Source organism: Lithobates pipiens, unplaced genomic scaffold, assembly GCF_037356315.1.
Source record: "Lithobates pipiens isolate NorthernLeopardFrog02 unplaced genomic scaffold, aLitPip1_a1.2 Scaffold_8, whole genome shotgun sequence".
In the NCBI taxonomy this organism is placed as follows: Eukaryota; Metazoa; Chordata; class Amphibia; order Anura; family Ranidae; genus Lithobates; species Lithobates pipiens.
Window position 1 is genome coordinate 144909039 of NW_027507903.1, and position 19962 is coordinate 144929000.

General features: G+C 41.9%; 1 protein-coding gene across 1 annotated transcript in view; it reads right to left on the bottom strand.

The window, feature by feature from the left end:
- Positions 1 to 19962, bottom strand: part of CHCHD3 (coiled-coil-helix-coiled-coil-helix domain containing 3) — a 290963-nt gene that overhangs the window by 130865 nt on the left and 140136 nt on the right. The gene's annotated exons all lie outside the window — the stretch shown is intronic.

Sequence of the window (19962 nt, forward strand, 5' to 3'; positions counted from 1 at the left end):
ATCCATCTATGGTGTATATTAAAATAACACAAAGTAAAGCGCATATAAAAATTTTAATTATGAATTCATGTTCACATTAACCAGAGTTTCTTCAAACTCACCATATGAATTAAATAACAAAAAATGTATTAATTTTGAAAAACTTTATTTTTAATGGCAGTCATGTGACCATTAAATTTCCTCTTCCTCTCCAGGTTCTGGGAGTGGAAACAGAGTCCCTTAATTACGATCACCAAGGATTCCGAACAGGAGCCGCTGCCAGGTTCTGCAGGGTCGAGCAAAAAACATCCACCCAGAGGCTGACTGCAGGCATACCGTATATCAAGATGCCATCCTGTTGGACCTATGGGAGGAAGAAGGGACTGACTATGCTAATGTGCAGAGAAAAGCAGAGATAATTTTCTAGCTTTAAGTTTAATTATGATTTAAGAAAGATTTTATCTCACTCGCTACTGCATTCCTCCACCTCATGTCTGCAAGAAATTGCAAAACATTAGGGTCCTAATTCAAGTGATTACAATCAAAATGAAGAATTAGAAAGAATGCTAGATAAAAGCTGGGAGAGGCACTCAAATAAGTGAAGGTTTTTGGTGAAAGAAGTCAATAATGTTACACCAGGGTGAAAACTTCAGTAGGCAGAAAAAGGACACACAAGCACTTTGAACTGAATGTTTAGCTCCTAGAACATTAAATTACTAATAGCAATGTTCTTGGAAGTGGGCTGGTCTGGTGTGCTATTGCTGAAGCATGTTGAAACTATAAACCCTGGGATGGCACAATATGTTCCTTGTATGCATGTTAGAATAACTTTATTACTCATTAATGCAATGAAAACTCCAGGTATGACCTTTATCGCATACTTACAGCGTGGAACAATGCAAGTATGCATATTTCATACCTGAGGGTCCACTGGAATTTGTGGATTCTCTGCCCCCTGTTCTCTCCACCGTATTCTATGGTGGCAATGCTTGGCAAGCAACCTCCCTGTGGTCGGGGTGCAGAAGAGGAAGCCACTTGGACAGGACCTGAACATTCAAACCCATCGCTGTAGCAGCAACAACTACTACAACGATTGTCGGATTTTTCAGCGGACCCCAGGGTATAATATATGCATACATCTATTTTCCCAAGCTGAAAAAACGTAAGTATGCAAAAAAGATCTTACCTAGAGTTCAGCTTTAACAGTTTTAAATATTCTATATAAATTATTAGACATTTATCAAATATGACAGAGCAGATACACAAATTATTTACTCACTTGTGCATTTAACTCCTGAAGCATTGCAAAATTAAAAGGAAAAAAAACGTCATTATGCAACAAATATCAGGTCATTATTTATTCCATTACTCACTATTTACAAAACAACCAGTGACAAATAAATTGGGCCTAAGCGTGGCTTTCCACAGCCCCGCTGCACTAGCAGGTTTGGTGCGCTTTCTGAAAGTGCACCAAAGCCACAGAACATAATTGAAGTCTATGGGTTTTACGTGTGGGTTACTATATTTTGCCCAAAGTCCAGCTAAGAAGTGTGAAGCCGCCATAAAATCATACCTTTGGAGGCATCAAGGTACAGAGAAGACAGTTTAAAATAAAAAGGTGAGGTAGACCACCTGTGTCAAATTAAAAAAAAAAATGTTACCTGAAAGGAGGCTGGGGTCAGCAACTCTACCCATAAACCACATTTATTGCTATTCTATCATCTTTACTAGACCAGCTGTTCAACTATTCCCACTACAGTAATCATTTTTTTTCATTTATAAACCATTGCTGTAACTGGATAATCTATAAAATAACCTTACATTCATCAGATTTTATATATTCATGAAATACCTTTATCTCAAAATGAAAAGAACGGTTTGCTGAAGTTTAGCTTTAATTTGTTAGTATATTTAAATCTTCTATCACATTAAACCCCCCCCAGAACAAAAATGCTGCTGCCCTGCTGTGCCCAATGTGCTCATTATTCAAGAGTGGGGTCACGCTAATATTGTGTATTAATAGCAAGATCAGAAAAGAGGGAAAAAAAGCCTAAGAGCCGGTTCACACAGCGGGCGATGCGAGGCGACACGACTCGCCTCGCTCTCGCAAGTCGCCCCCGTTCTGTACAATGGAACCGTTCTGAGAGGAGCGACTCGAGTCGCTCCGACTCAGAAAAAAGGTTCCTGTACTACTTTTGGGCGACCTCGGGGCGACTTGCATTGACTTCTATACAGAAGTCATCTGCAAGTTGCCGCTGAGGTCGCGGCAAGTCGCGCGAGGCAAGTCGGAGTCGCCTCGCCTCGCCTGCAGTGTGAACCGGCCCTAAAGAAAAATAAAAAAAATTAACAAATAAAACAAATCCAGCCACTACAACCAATGATGGTAAGCTGCAATATTTTAAATTTTTGGTTTAATGTTGCTTTAACCACTTCCATACAGGGCATTTTGTGTCCATTCCTGCCCAGGCCAATTTCCAGCTTTCAGCACTGTCACAATTTGAATGAGAATTGTGCGGTCATGCGATGTTGTACCCAAATTAATTTTGATCATTTTTCCCCCCACAAATAGAGCTTTCTTTTAGTGGTATTTGATCACCTCTGCGGTTTTTATTTTTTGCGCTATTAACAAAAAAATAGCGACAATTTTGAAAAAAAAAACACAATATTTATTATTTTTGCTATAATATCCCAATTTTTTTTTTTTTTAACTATTTTTTTTCCCTCTGTTTAGGCCGATATGTAGTATTCTACATATTTTTGGTAAAAAAAAAAAAATATCGCAATAAGCGTATATATTGATTGGATTGCGCAAACGTTGTAGCGTCTACAAAATAGGGGTTAGAATTATGGAATTTTTATTAGTTTTTAAATTTTTTTTTTTTAACTAGTAATGGCGACGATCTGCGAATTTTATTGTGCCTGCGATATTGCGGCGGACACAACGGACACTATTTTGGGATCAGTGACGAGGTTAACCACTGGGGGTGATCAAAGGGTTAACTGTGTGTCCTAGGAGTGATTCTGTCAGGGGAGGGGAATCACAAGGGGAGATCGATCGGTGTTCCTCTGATGGGAACACACGGATCGGTCCTCACCTGAAAGGGCGAGGATGGGGCACACACACAGATCCACGGTCCTGCTCGCTTAACGGGCAATCGCGTGTGCCCTGTGGACATCGTGGCCACCGGGCACGAGCATCGGGTGCGCGTGCTCTCCACAATGCAGGGAATCCCAGGACGTCATATGGCAATAGAGCAGTAGGGAAGTGGTTAAACTAAATTTGAATCCAAAACGTTTCTTTTTAATTATGAATAGAGCATGAAATCGTTGAGACCCCAATATTTTTGCCTTCATTTCCTGTCTCTAAGACACAACAGGAAGGAAGAAAGTCACTCTAACCCTTTTGCTGCCAGGTCCTCATATGGCATGGACCTGACAGCGGGAGTTTTTACACACACCGGGATTGTGTGTTTATATATAGTATCTCACAAACGGGAGTACACCCTCACATATTTTTGTAAATATTTTATTCTATCTTTTCATGTGACAACACTGAAGAAATTGCACTTTGCTACAATGTAAAATGGTGAGCGTACAGCTTGTATAAGTGTCAATTTGCTGCCCCCTCAAAATAACTCAACACACAGCCATTAATGTTTAACCTGCAGGCAACAAAAATGAAAATGTTCAAATTGGGAATAATTAGCCATTTTACCCTCCCTGATGTAATGCGACTCGCTAGTGTTACAAGGTCTCAGGTGTGAATGGGGAGTTGGTGTGTTAAATTTGGTGTAATCACTCTCACTCTCTCATACTGGAAGTGCAACATGGCACCTTATGGCAAAGAACTCTGAGGCTATAAAAATAAAATTGCTGCTTTACATAAAGATGGCCTAGGCTATAAGATTGCCAAGACCCTAAAACTGAGCTGCAGCACGGTGGCCAAGACCATACAGCGGCTTAACAGGACAGGTTCCACTCAGAACAGGCCTCACCTTGGTCGACCAAAGAAGTTTAGTGCACATGCTCAGCGTCATATTCAGAGGTTGTCTGTCCATACGCTGTATACTGCATGAAATTGGTCTGCATGGCTGTCATCACAGAAAGAAGCCTCTTCTAAAGATGAGATCAAGACAAACCCTTTTGGTTCAGATGGTGTCAAGCATGTGTGGCGGCAACCAGGTGAGGAGTAAAAAGACAAGTGCGTGTACTACGGCTTACTGAATCAAAGCATGATCCCCTTACTACAGAGACTGGGCCGCAGGGCAGTATTCAAATATGACAACCCCCCCAAACACACCTCCAAGGTGTCCACTGCCAGAAGCTGAGTGTAATGGTGATGGACTGGCCAAGCATGTCTCCAGACCAAAATCCTATTGAGCATCTGTGAGGCATCCTTTAACTGAAGGTGGAGGAGCATAAGGTCACAAACATCCACCAGCACCGTGATGTATTCATGGAGGAGTGAAACCTCCATTGCCACTCCAGTGGCAACCTGTGACGCTTTGGTGAACTCCATGCCAGAGGGTTAAGGCAGTGCTGGAAAATAATGGTAGCCACACAAAATATTGACACTTTGGGTCCAATTTGGACATTTTCACTTAGGGGTGTACTCGCTTTTGTTGCCACTGGTTTAGACATCAATGGCTGTGTGTTGAGTTATTATGAGGGGACAACAAATTTAAACTGTTATGCACGCAGTAGTACACTCACTATTTTACACTGTAGCAAAGTAATTTCTTCAGTGTTGACACATGAAAAGATATAATAAAACATTTACAAAAATGTGAGGGGGGTATTCACTTTGTGAGTTGCTGTATCTGACAAGCAGCCTGCCACCTGTCAGATGAAAGCAGTCCAGCCCTGTCAGATTGCTTTCAAATCCCCCAGATCCGCTATGTATCCCAGGCTCCGCTTGCCCATATGCGGGGCCAAGAAAAGCATAACAGGTAGGGAGCTGAGCAAACGCATGTCTGCTCTCCTTCCCTTCTTGTTGCTGAGCCGGAAGTGACATGTTTGACGTCACTTCCGGGTCCCCATGTCAGTAAGGCTGAGAAAGAATGTATTGCAACTTCGATCTGCATTGCAATACATTTAATGGAGCACAGGGGGGACATCCAGGTTTTTTTTTAGACCCTCGATGTCTCATTAAAGAGAACCTGTCACAAAAAAAACATCACATAGCGAACATTCTGTGCACTGACTGATCACTGATGACAAAAAAAAAAAAAAGATAGCAATTTTTTTTTTTTTAATTTACGGAAAAATTAGACTCCAGGACATAACACCACCCCCCCCCCCCCCCAAAAAAAATAATATTTAAAGCTCCCAACTTTTAAGGTGAAACCAATAACTTAATAAAACGTTGCCTATATTAAATATAGGGTACTGAAGTTTGTTGCCATTTCACAGGCCAATTCAGATTTAAGGTTTGACATGTTGGGTAACTATTTACTCGGTGCAACCTGACCTTTTATATTTTATCAAAACATGGGCAATTTATTGCATTTGTGTAACCTAAAATTAGCTGTGTATGTTTTAATAATTTTTCCTACAGCCTTGCAGAAATATTGTGTAATATAAAAACATGGAACTACTACTTTTTTATTCTCTAGGGCGTCAGCTTTCAGAAAAAATATAATGTGTTAGGGTGTGCAAAAAAAAAAGCAAGAACAGTGATCACTGGTACAGGTATCCCCGTTGAAGTCCCCCATTCCTTGCTCCACTCCTAATCCTGTGACATCGGTTAAACCAATATTAACATGACAGGGATTTTAATACTTCCCCTATTTAGAAGTGAACTTAAAACCTAATTCTAAATCTACTCACAGCCACATTCTAAAACAAATCTATCTAGCACTGTAAAGAAATCACTATACATACCTTTTCTGCAGCTGCCCCGGTCCAGTCTCAAGCAGCGGATGCTATGTGCAGGAGAGAATAGACAACGGCTGGGAAATGCCTGTGAAGTGGCATCGCCCACAGACTTACTATGGGGCTTCCGTTATCGGCTGCCTCTCCTGCACCTGCCTACACACTGAAGCCCCCACTAACTCAGCGTGGGAACGGACCAGCGCAGAAAAGGTATGTATAGGGATTTCTTCGTTATAGACCTAGATAAATTAGTTTTAAAAATGTAGCTGCTGTAACTTCTACTGAGGAAGCCATGTGACCCTGTGGCATAATGGCTAGGGGAGGGATCAATCTGTCATCATGCTAAGGCACGCATTGTGAGCATAACCTGGTAATACTGTCTGATTTTCTTATACTCGCACTGTGAGGACTGAATGCTTTTTACAGTTTGGTGCACCAGGAAAATGTGAGCGTTTGTTTTAAAAGATAAAGCACTACGTCCAGCTTTCTCTCTTTCTATCTATGATTTGGGCGTATGGAGATAAGTGTCAGAGAAGGAGGATTGTAATCCCAAGATTACCAGAAAAGGAGTGAAATTGCATAAAACAGATCCCCAGAGAGGGGCAAAAGTGTATATAGACCATTGGTTGGTCTTATCCCTCAACAACCTTTTTTTTTATGAAAGCTTGAGCATATGGAAGCAAATTCATACCAAAGGACACTTTAAGGACTGATGCATGATTTGTTTTGTTAATGTTATATTAAGGCTGGGCGATTTGCCCCCCCTCAAAAAAAATCTGCATTTTTTATATAAAAAACTCGATTTACGATTCGAATGGATTTTAACTGCTAGGAACTGCTAACATAAATCACAGCTGCGAGCAGGATTATTAAGGAGAGGCCACGGCTTCGGCCTAGCCCGCAACGGCCGGGATCGCAGACGGCTGACTTAAAGTTCAACTTCTCCTCTGCACACGGTCACACACCGGAGAGGCTAGGGGACACAGGAGGGCCATGTGTAAGGCTAATAAAAAGAGGATTAAGCTGGTGGAGTGCTCAGAGCGTCAGACACAGTGCACATGTCTGCTCCCAGTGTCAAGTGCCATTCCGGACATGCCCCCTGCTACGGAAATTCTGAAGGGAAAAAAAAATAAAAAATCTAAAAAATTTATTTTCTTCAAATCTGAATCGATTTTAACTCACAACTCGATTCAAGATTAAAATAGAATTTTCCCCAGCGCTATGTTATATATGGTTTAATATGATATGCCAATTCTGAAAATAGCTATGCAAACAGATTAAAAGGGATACTAGCACATTAGCATTTGGGAGCGCGATACCACTTTTGAATTTAATATTACAGAATGTTGTTTTCTGATAGCTTGAGAACCTTTTTGTTATACGATAGTCCTCTGACACACTGACTTGATCATACCCAAAAGTCTTCTGTTGTATGCCATTTATTTGTATTGTAAGAAACAAAAGGTCAGGGAACATAAAGGAACATATGATTGGTTTGACTGATATACAAGAAGAGAAGGTCAAGTTCATGAAAGGTCAAAAGAGGAGCAGCTGTTACATTGGTGACCTTCAACTTCAGGACTTTCCAGAACCAACAAAAAAAAAAAATACACAACAAAACCAAGATTACCAAGAGCTTTATAAAAGAGAGGGCAAGTACAAATGTGCAATAAGAATGTATTTTTTATTTATTTAGGGAACGGCACAAGGGAAAAGGACAAACAGTTTTGCTTCAAAACAGGATAAAAAAAAAAACTATGCCAAGGAATGTGGTTCCCTGGCAGGAGATGGTAAGCAATGTGTGTGGTTCAAAGAAACAGGCTAAGCTATACATATATAAAATTCAATTTAAATTCACAGCTGGACAAATAGAAGGGTAAAAGGAAAGTGTATGTGGTGGCCACATTTCAAAATGGATTAACGCAGCTATTCAATGAAGATTCAACAGAAAAGGTCCAATACTGAAGGTGTCTCGGCAGGTACAATTACATACTTATTACTTCAAAAACATGACAGTCTATAGCGAAATGATGGCTATTCTTACTACAGAAAACAATTAAGATAAGTCTTACATATCAAGGGGTGGCATGGAGGAGGGAAAAATATTACGCTGGAGCACTACCTGTCTGCATTTACTATCTTGTATTCATAGCCAATTCCCAAGCATTTTACACTAGACACCTGAAGGTAAAATAAAAAATAGAACTCTAAAAGGCTTGTTATGAATAGTTGAATCTGCTTACTAAAAAGGCATACAACATTTACTATAGTTTGGCACTGACACTGCACAACAACAAAAAGCCTTGATGGGAATTGATCAAAAATGGAGCAGCCAGAATCTGGAGCAGTTTGTTTCTTGAATCCAATAAGCTTCTATCTTTAATTTTTAAAGCTTTAAGGGTAAGTTCACCTTTACAAAAAAAACTGCCTAAGCAGGTAAGGGGCACCTGTAAATAAAATCTAACTATTTAGCTTTGACTAAAATTGGCTAAAACTAGAGCTGCACAATAGTGGATAAAATAAGAATCACAATTTTTTTGCTTAGAATAAAGATCAAGATTCTCTCACGATTCTCAGCGTAACATTATCATCAACATTAAAAAAAAAAAAAAAAATGGGCTAAGGCCCCTTTCACACGGCTTTCTGATCAGGTCCCCCTGTCAGTTTTTCAGGCAGACCTGATCGGACGCCCCCTGCACCTCTATAAGCTCAGATCCTGTCCATGAAATCCAGACAGATGGAGACCCTATTTTCCATCCGTCTGACAGATTGGATCGGATGAAAATGGACAGGGGGGGCCCATTTTCATCTCATCTCCCCATAGACGAAAACGGGTCCATCTCAGCACAATGAACGGAAACGGACCTGCCATCTGCCTGCTCAGCAGATCAATACCCCGCTGAGCAAAGCGGAGTCCGCTGAGTGTAAAGCCTGTGTGAAAGGTTAACTTAATGGTTTTGTTTTATTTAATTCATTGAAGTTTATTTTTTCCCTTAATAAATTGCTTTTTAAAGACTGCTAAGCAAATACAGTGCGATATAAAATAGTGCAATGATCTCCATTTTATTCTTTAGGGCAGTGATTCTCTGCCCTGTTTTCAAGTACCCCCAACAGGCCATGTTTTGGCAATTTTTCTTAGATAAATTAGCAGCCCAAAATACCAAGCCATTGATTTAAAGCATCTGTGCAACATAAAGGAAAACCTTCAAACATCGCCTGTAGGGGGTACTTGAAGACAGGGTTGAGAACCACTGCTTCAGGGTCCAGGTGTCAAACTGGCAGCCCTCCAGCTGTTGCGGAACTACAAGTTTCATGAGGCATTGCAAGGCTGACAGTTACAAGCATGATTCCCACAGGCAGAGGCATGATGGAACTAGTAGTTCCGCAACAGATGGAGGGCCGCCAGTTTGACACCCCTGCTCTAGGGTCTCTGCTATAAAATATATATAAAATGTTTGGGGGTTCTAAGTAATTTTCTAGCAAAAAATATTGATTTTAACTTGTAAGCAACAAGTGTCAAAAAAGGTTGTCTTTAAGTGGTTAAACTGACTTCCTTTACAGACGAATGTTCATTCCTTTGATCTAAAAAAAGGAAGAGATACAGTGTCTCTATCGCTGTTGATAAACATTTGCCGGCTAAGTTTTTGTTTTTTTTGTTTTTGCTTTATTTTATTTTTTTATTCTTTTCAGTAGCTCTGCACTTTAACATGAATCAGGGACATGCTGTATTAAGATCGTGAGGGGGGTTGAATCGTGATAACGATTTTTTTAATGATTAATCGTGCAGCTCTACATAATACCCTTTGCTATAGGTGTAGGCCATCTACATACTTTTTAAAGCTTGGCTGACAAACTCCCAGAGATGGAATCCCCCACTCTACCTTGTTGCTAGGATGTTGCTAAGATGCTCCCGACTGTTACTGCTCACCCACCCTTTGAGCAAGCTCTCAAACCCCTGCACATGGGCAGTTTACCATATTCTACTTCAATGGTAGAGAGCGCATATATACAATGGGTGGAATCGGAGAAAAAGCTCACTCCTGTGATGGTATTGGTGAGCAGAAACAGCTGGGAAAGTATTAGCATTCTTCAACTTTGGTCAAAGCTACATAGATTGTTATGGTCTACAGGCACCTGCCTATCTGCATAGGTAGGTTTCAGGTAAAGGTGAACTGACCCATTAAGGCCCCTTTCATACAAGAGGGCCGATGGGGTTCGGCTGCTTGTTTTTCAGCTGGACCCAACCACAACATTCATTCTCCTCTATGGAGCGCCAGATGTAAACACGCCGTGTCCGTTGTGTCCGTTTATACCACGCTACCTCTGGGTCTGATCCCATGAAAAAAGAAGGGGATCCGTTTCCCTCCGTCTAGCCAGGTTGGATCGAAGGGCAGTTGGGTGTAAACAGACAACTGGTCCGCTTACATCTGTTTGCCCAGAGAGCACAGTGGGCTGTGTCTGTGCCCGTTCTAAATAAGCCAAGCGGGCATAACAGACCTGTCATCCTGGCCGCTCAACTCAAAAAGGGATAAGTGGATGGATCCCTTGCTGAGCAAAACCGGATCCGGCTAGTGCGAAAGAGGCACAACTGAACAAACTAAAAGATACAAGCCAACTGATTGCCAAGCACAGCTGCTCCACCCCCAATCTTTTTATTCAGTGTGGGGATACTGCAGATCTTTACAAACTGTTTACATCAACAGGCAGTGGAATCTAATGAACCTTACTACTTTCACACAAAACAGCTAACCAAAGATTGTCAGTAGAATTGTAACCTTCGGAAATAACCAAAAACCTCAAAGAAATGAAGATAAACTCCATGCATACATTGCTGTAATTGGAAATAAACAAGAGATTTCTGTACAACTTAAGACAAAATTAAACTGCTCACAAGCAAAAAACACAAAGTTATGTTAGGCTTTAACCACTTAATAACCGGCCTATAGCCAAATGACGGCTACAGATCGGTTTGTTATCTCTGGGAGGCTGTCATATGACGTCCTCCCGGAGAATCGTTCCTGCGCGCCCCCCGGGCGCGCACACCGGAACATCCGTGCTCGCCGGGTTCACGGGACCCGGCGCAACACGGTTCGCGGTAAAGGGCCAATAGCAGCGGCCCTTTACCACGTGATCGCTCCGTCCAATGACGGAGCGACCACAAATGTAAACAAAAATGTCATATGGGGTGATCAAAAGTTCATCTCTCTCCTCTCCTCACACCGATGCAGCGTGAGAGGAGAGGAGAGCTATCCAGTGATACAGTGAGTGCCACAACATTGCCCAATAGTGCCACAACAGTGCCCAGCAGTGCCACAACAGTGCCATCTGTCACCTCTTTGCCATCTGTCACCTCTGTGCCACACCTGATCCACACCAGTGCCCATCAGTGCCACCTGTGCCCCACCAGTGCCGCCTGTGCCCCACCAGTGTGCTAATCAGTGCCACCAGAGCCACACCAGTGCAACCAAAGCCACTATTGGTGACATCAGTGCTGCCTGTGCCCACCAGTGCCGCCTGTGCCCACCAGTGCCACCTGTGTGCCCACCAGTGCCACCTGTGTGCTAATCAGTGCCACCAGAGCCACACCAGTGCAACCAAAGCCACTATAGTGCCCAGTGCCACCTGTGTCCACCAGTGCCCCCTGTGCCCACCAGTGCCCCCTGTGCCCACCAGTGCTCTGCAGTGCAGCCTCACCAGCCACCAGTATGGCAAAAAAATATTTTACTAGCGAGGAGGCCTACCAGCTTCTAAGTATAACCGATGAGAGCAGCGGGGAGCTCTCTGATTCTCAGTCCGATTCGGATTCTGCCTATGAACCCATTACAAGCAGCGGGTCTGATACTGAATCAGAAGAGGAATATGTGCCCGTGAAAAGAATGCGTTCTGGCATGGAGCAGCAGCCTACTACCAGCAGCGCAGAGCCGCCCACCCCGAGAGCAGTGCCGTCCACCCCGAGAGCAGTGCCGTCCACCCCGAGAGCAGTGCCGTCCACCCCGAGAGCAGTGCCGAGAGCAGTGCCGTCCACCTCGAATAGGGGCCATGCCAGCCTTCCCTATGCCCTTCAACACCCCCTGTGGCTGCCCTCTAATTCCGGAGAAGCAAATATCCCCCCTCCCTTCACCGCCCAGCCAGGTGTCCAGGTGAACACCGATGATTTTTCAATGCTAGATTTTTTTCATTTGGCTTTCACCGAAGACTTACTATCGTCCATTGTGGCCCAGTGCAACCTCTACGCACAGCAGCACATAGTAAGCAACCCTGGCTCTAGTAATGCCCGTCCCTTTCAGTGGAGAGAACTAACTGTAGAGGAATTAAAAATTTTCTTAGGCCTAACTTTTTCTATGGGACTTTCAAAAAAAAAACAAAAAAACAATTGTACTCCTATTGGTCTACCAAACCTGTCCACCACATGCCACTCTTCTCATCCCTTATGCCAAGATCACGATACCTAATGATTATGCGGTTCCTCCACTACAATGACAACACCCAGTGCCTTCCCCGAAATGACCCAGCTTTTGACAAACTATTTAAAATTCGGCCACTCCTAAACTATTTCTCTGAAAAATTTCCCCAATTATATACCCCCGAACAGAATATTTCCGTGGATGAGTCCCTTGTAAAATTCTCAGGCAGGCTTGACATCAAACAGTTTATCCCCAGCAAAAGGGCCCGATATGGGGTTAAAATGTACAAACTTTGTGACCGAGCCACGGGATACATCTACTCCTTCCTGGTGTACGAAGGGAAGGACTCCCAACTGCACCCCCCTGAATGCCCAGAGTACATTGGAGCCAGCAGAAGAGTGGTCTGACAGCTTGTCTATCCACTCCTTGGAAAGGGATACCATCTTTATGTGGATAATTTTTATACGAGCTTGCCCCTCTTCCGCAATCTTCACCGGAGAGACACCCCAGCATGTGGTACAGTGAGAGCCAATAGAAAGGGCTTCCCGCAAAAACTCGTCAATGAAAGGCTACGAGGGGAGATGGCATCTTTGCGGAACCAGGAGCTATTGGCTGTCAAGTGGAGGGACAAACGAAACGTCCACATGCTGACGACAATCCATAATGACACCTACAAAGAAGTCTCCAGAAGAAACGGCCCAATCCAGAAACCAGCCTGCATCTATGATTACAATTTGTTTATGGGAGGAGTGGACTTTAACGATCAGATGATTGAACCCTACCTTCCCACAAGAAAATCCCACCACTGGTATAAAAAAGTGTCCATTTATCTTTTCAGTTTGGCCATGTATAACACTTATGTTCTTTACCAAAAATCTACAGAGAACCCTGTATCCTATCTGTACTACCAAGAAGAAGTTATTTCCGCCCTTTTGTACCCTGAAGGCCCACCAGAAACGATTCGCTCTTATTGTGTGAGTGCCACTTTCCTGACAAAATCCCCCCCTCCCCCCCCGTGAAACAGGCTGCAGACGCCAGAAAAAATGCCGGGTGTGCTCCAGAGGAGGAATTAGAAGAGACACCACATTTTATTGTCCCGATTGTCCTTCCCAACCAGGCCTCTGTATAGGTGAATGCTTCCGCCGTTACCATACTTCTGTACATTATTAGGGAAGTATGGTAAAACGTAATTCTTATTTCCTGTCATTTTCCTCCACACACCTTATGCCACTGCACTGAACTGTACATACCTCTGCCTTCTCCGGAACCGACCCTGGCCTATTATACGACCAAGCTTTTGCCTAACGCTAAACATACCTCTGCCTTCTCCGGAACTGACCCTGGCCTGTTATACGACCACGATTCTGCCTAACGCTAAACTGTACCTGCCTCTGCCTTCTCTGGAACTGACCATGGACTGTTTGACCACGTTTTTTGCCTGCCTCTTGGATTGATCTTTTACCCTGCTATGCTAGTGGGAACAAAAGGGGTCTCACATATGTGAGGGGCTCCAGAATAGTTTTTCTGGATGAAGAAAACACATTTTTTAGTTTTCTTATTCCCGAATTAGGGACTGGAGACTCAGAGGCTTCAAAGAGATTTGGGCGGGAGAAGCCTCTACCCCCTTTCCCCATTATTTCATAGCCTGCTACTTGGACCATGTTCCTGCTTACTACCAGGATGGACAATATTCCTGCCTGCTGCCTGGACAATTCCATTCACTGTCGCTGACCACGTCCCTGCCTGCTGCCTGGATCAGGGCTCTCCTGTGGACAATTGGACTACTAAAACCACAGGTAATTTTTTGTTTACCCCGTACTTGGTATGTACGTGCTATGTTAGAATTATGAAGGGCCTTCAAAAATGTGATAGATTGTAAGGAAATTGGATGCGCAAGTTATGTTCCTAGAACACCTGATGATGCTTCTTAGATGTTGGGCCTCTATGTGGCCAGGCTGTGTAAAAGTCTCACACATGTGGTATCGCCATACTCAGGAGGAGTAGCAGCATTTATTTTGGGGTGTCATTTTTGCTATGTACATGCTATGTGTTGGAAACATCTTATAAATGGACAACTCTTTGTAAAAAAAAAATGCATTTTCATTTTTTTTCACACATTTTCCAAAAACTTTGGGGAAAAGATGAACCATTCAAAGGACTCATTATGCCTCATAGATTATACGTTGGGGTGTTTGCTTTCCAAAATGGGGTCACTTTGTGGGCGTTTCCATTGTCCTGGTGCTCCAGGGCCTTCAAAAGTGTAATAGGTGGTTGAGAGATTAGATGGGTAATTTATGCTCCTAGAACGCCTGAAGTTGCTACTTCAATGTTGGGCCTGTGTATGTGGCCAGGCTGTGTAAAAGTCTCACACATGTGGTATCGCCATACTCAGGAGGAGTAGCAGAATATATTTTGGGGTGTAATTTTTGCTATGTACATGCTATGTGTTGGAAATATCTTATAAATGGAAAACTTTTTGTAAAAAAAATGCATTTTCTTTTTTTTTTCCACATTTTCCAAAAACTTTGGGAAAAAAATGAACCATTCAAAGGACTCAATATGCCTCATAGATTATACGTTGGGGTGTTTGCTTTCCAAAATGGGGTCACTTTGTGGGCGTTTCCATTGTCCTGGTGCTCCAGGGCCTTCAAAAGTGTAATAGGTGGTTGAGAGATTAGATGGGTAATTTATGCTCCTTGAACGCCTGAAGTTGCTACTTCAATGTTGGGCCTGTGTATGTGGCCAGGCTGTGAAAATTCTCACACATGTGGTATCGCCATACTCAGGAGGAGTAGCAGAATATATTTTGGGGTTTAATTTGTTGAATGTACATGCTGTGTGAGAGAAATAACCTGTTATAATGACAATTTGGTGTGAAAAAAAAATAAATTAAAAAAAATCTTAATTTTGCAAAGAATTGTGGGAAAAAATGACAAGTTCAAAAAACTAACTGTGCCATGTACTAAATACATTGGAATGTCTACTTTCCAAAATGGGGTCATTTGGGGGGTTTTTGTACTTTACTGGCTTGTTAGGGTCTCAAGAAATGAGATAGGCTGTCAGTACATCAGGTGTGATCAAATTGATACATTTTCAGCGATTGGCACCATAGCTTGTACACCCTATAACTTTCACAGAGAATAAAAAATTTCCACTAATTTGGGTTATTTTTACTAAAGATATTTAGCAGTATACATTTTTGGCCAAATTTATGAAGAAAAATTACTTATTTACAAAAAAAATTAATAGAAATGAAGAAAAAGCCATTTTTTTACAAAATTTTCGGTATTTTTTCATTTATAGCACAAAAAATAAAAAACCCAGAGGCCATCAAATACCACCAAAAGAAAGCTCTATTTGTGTGAAAAAAAGGCCGAAAATTTCATATGGGTACAGTGTTGCATGACTGAGTAACTGTCATTCAAATTGTGAGAGCACTGAAAGCTGAAAATTGGTCTGGTTATTAAGGGTGTTTAAGTGCCCAGTTGTCAAGTGGTTAATGTAATATTAAAACCTTTTTTTTTATTTTTTTTTATTTTATTTTTTTTAAATAAACATGTTATACTTACCTGCTCTGGGCAATGGGTTTGCACAGAGCAGCCCAAATGCTCCTGTTCTTGGGTCCCATGCCGGTGCTCCTGGCTTCTCCCTCCTGCAGGTACCCCCACAGCAAACCGCTTGCTCTGGGGGCACTGAAGCAGGCATGCTCCCAGGCTGCGGCTTTGTGTGTCCATTCTCACACGGAGCCACAGCTCTGCCCTGCCTAGTGTGGGTGGGACTATGGGCAGTGGATAGGGGAGGAGAAAATTCCCCCCAACACCATTACTGCACCTACGTGTTATTTACAATGTTGGTGCTCATTGCCCAACTCTCCAGACTACCAGATGATTGTGCTAGAAATGTTGACATGGTTGTAGTTCTTTGAATTTACACAAAAATACAACAAAATAATGTGGGCTACCGGGGGCACCATTAGTGCTGGGCACACAGGTCACCTTAAGCACTGTTCCCGGGTCCCGAGGCCATAAACTGCCCATCACTTTATTTCCAAACTGCAATGGGGTGACTCAGTCTGCCTGTCAAGGCGTAAAGTGACAGGCTAACAACCAGTGTAGGGAATCGACTGATTATCGGCGGCCAATATTCACTTTTTTGAAGTATTGGTATCGGGCACAAACGTACCTGATATTACCGATATTGTTTTAAGGGGATTGATGGCTGCAGCTGCAGGCATCACCCCAGTACCATTATTTAGAGGACAGGTGGCTTTATTGTAATAACAACCGATGCGGCTCAGCAGCCGCACGGCTGTTATTACAAGCAGCGGGAGAGGACATCCTGCCGCTGGCCTGGGCTCTCCCGACCCAACAGCTGGCATGTCTGCCAGCTGCATAAAGTCTCAGATCTAGTAACCTGGAAGCGATGTCATGACATTACTCCCCGGATTACTGGCATCTTAAAGGCACCAGTTTTAAAAAATATAAAGTATTCAAAAACGCTGATCTTGATGGTTTGAATTTAAGTGCAGAGTAGGGGTTTGGGGTCTTATCGAACCCCCCATACCTCCATAACGAGTACCTGTCACTGCCTATTACTGTCACAAGGAATGTTTACATTTGCTTGCGACATCAATAACAGTGATAAAAAAAAAAAGCGTACATTTTTTCTTTAAATGTACAGAATATATCGGCACACATTATCGACCATCTGTCTGAGAGGTGGTTGAAATATCAGTATCGTATCGACACCGAAAAAATTATATCAGTCAATCCCTAAACCAGTGTAAGGGGGCAGGCTGACTGCTAATATACGGAAACCACTGCAAGCTGCACTGCGCAATTACATATTTTTGACTGCTGCACTTGATACAGTACATAGTCCTGACAGTAAACTCTACACAGTTGTATGTTACATGATCCGGATTTATGAAATCTTCAGGCTACATAGTTGCGAGACACCTATACTCTTTATGCCATCTTACACAGTTCTGACACTTATAATCTATAAAGTTACATAGTCCTGACCTCTGCACTCCATACTCTGAGTATGCTACCTGATGAAGGGGCAACACTGAACACACAGTCCTGTGTGGTATACTCTGTTACATAGTCTTGAACACTGCACCTTGGATGATATTTTATATGTTACACTGTCTTGACCACTGCACTCTGTATGCTATTTTTTTTTTTTATTACATAGCCTTGATCACTCATCTAATATGTAATGTTGTATGTTACATAGTCCTGAATGCTATACGCCATCAGGGATATATGTAATTAGCAAACCTCCAGCTGTTGCACAACTACAAGTCCCATGAGACATAGCAAGACTCTGACAGCCCCAAGCATGAAACCCAGAGGCAGAGGCATGATGGGACTTGTAGTTTTGCAGCAGATGGAGGTCCACTAGTTGCATATCCCTGCTCTATATGCTCGATAGTTAGCTAGTAACTTCAGAAAAAGAGAATAAAAGCTTGCATCCATATTGCTCTCCACATGTGATTTTTTTGTTAAAACTGCTGACCTATAACCAACAGTTTTCATTGCAAATATAACTAATGGGAACAAAAAAAAAAAAAAAAAAAACAGTGCCCTAAAAATCCATTTTAAAAACAAAGGCAGTGATAGATAGTGGTCCCTATATTTCTATAAATGACAAGTTTCCCTTATTTTCCTGCCAGTCCTTACAAAATCACATATTTCCATAAAAGATCCTGATTGTTCTCAACAGATTTATAGTAATTTCCTAGGGTACATAATACTTATATCTCCTAAACATAGTAAATGCGTTATTACTACAAACAACTCTGGCACGTCTTAAACAAGAGTTAAAAAAAAAAAAAGATATAGAAATATATGCTTAGACATACAATAGTACTTTAAAATCAGCAAAATAAGAACCATAGCAAATAGCTAGAAATTGGATTCACACAGCAGATGTTAACATTTTGTTTTAAGTCTGTAAATAAACTTAAGCCGTCTACCAACACTACTCAATAGTGCAAAGAGCACATCCCCTGTAACTTATCTTCTGCAATCTGATTTGCCATGTGCAGAGCCTTACATAAATCAGATTACAGGTTTTGATGTGGGAGGCCCATCTATCAAGATGGCACTCATATATACACAGCGAGGAATTTGTCTACTGATACATTTATCAAGAACGGAGGTGATAAAGTGATTTTCTGCTTTAGAAACAGCAACACAATTTTAGCAAAAGTGGCTTACACTAACTATTCTATACCAATAACACCAGATAAGAAATGAGAAAAAAAAAACAAGGAAGGCTCTTTCCAATAACTGAAGGAACAGTAAGAAGTTGATTTATGAAAATGTCACAAAAAAGAAAAAAAATAGGAATTTTGACTAAGGCCCTTTTGCGAATTGCCATGCGATTTTGCAATCCCAACTCCTATCCCATGATTTCTAATGAGTACCATTCATATCTGTGCGACTTCAATTTGCACCGACTTCAAAGTAGGCCCTGTACTACTTTGGTCTTACTTTGATGCGAGTTGAGGTCTATAGACCTGAAGTTTACACACATTCCCAAAATTGCAGCAAAATTGATGTAAAATCACAGCAAAAATCACACGACTTTCAAGTTGGGCAGTACAAATTCCTTATGTTGGAGCACAGTACATGACACAGTACAATACAGGCATGTATTAGCAAGCAATAAATTAGTAATCAAAGAGTGTAGGGGCCTGTGTCCTGTTCTGCATTCCAAAATGAGAAATTTAAAAGCAAGTCATAATTGCTTTTAGCTTACTCACACAGCACAGGACAAAAGACTTGTATTCATAGAACAAGGAATGTACCAAAGCAATGCAACTTCAGATACAGCATACTTTATTATAACTGAGGGGTGGGCGTAGCAACATTGAACTGCCAAAAGGCCCACAGGAAACACAAGGGTTTAAGAAACCCAAATAAAATAATCAGATAACAGCTTGAGGAACCATGAGGCTGAAGCTCACATCAGCTGATACATGAATATCCACCTAGCAGTACTTGGAAAATGCGTGAACAGAAGTCCAGGTGGCAGCTTTGCAAATCTGAGATACAGATGCTTGTTATACGAAAAAGCCCAGGTCATACTGTCCCCTGGGGGTACCAGAGACTGAGCCTAATAAGCTGTTAAGGCACATCTAAACCATCTTGATATAGTCTTATTAGTTGTTTTTGTTCCCTTATCGGGACCACAAAAAAAGCACAAACATGTTGGTGGATGTCCTTCAAGATTTATTGGGCTCCAAATAATTGAATATACATCTCCCAAAGGTAAAATTTGTGAAAATTCGTCTTTTTATTGTTCAATGGGTTGGCGAAGAAAGATTGAATAATAATTTCTTGTTCCCTATGAGAATTAAATGTTAATAAGGAAAAATGCTGGCTCTAGCCTCAAAATAATCTTGCCTGGAAGTTGAGTGCAATATGGTGCAGTCATATTTAGAACATGAATTTCACTGGCCTTTTTGCCGACACCAGGGAAACTAGCAGAACCCCTTTCAATGTCAAAACCTTCTCTGAACATGATCCCATGGGTTCGCAGGGAAGTTGTAGAAATTTCTTTAGGGCTGGTCAGAGGTGTTTTTATTTTTTTTTATTTTTAGAGAACTTGTGTATCTGAGCCCAGGGCATGCTATGGATGACTGATGTCATGAAACAAATAACCGTCATCATTTTCCTCAGAAATTTCTGAT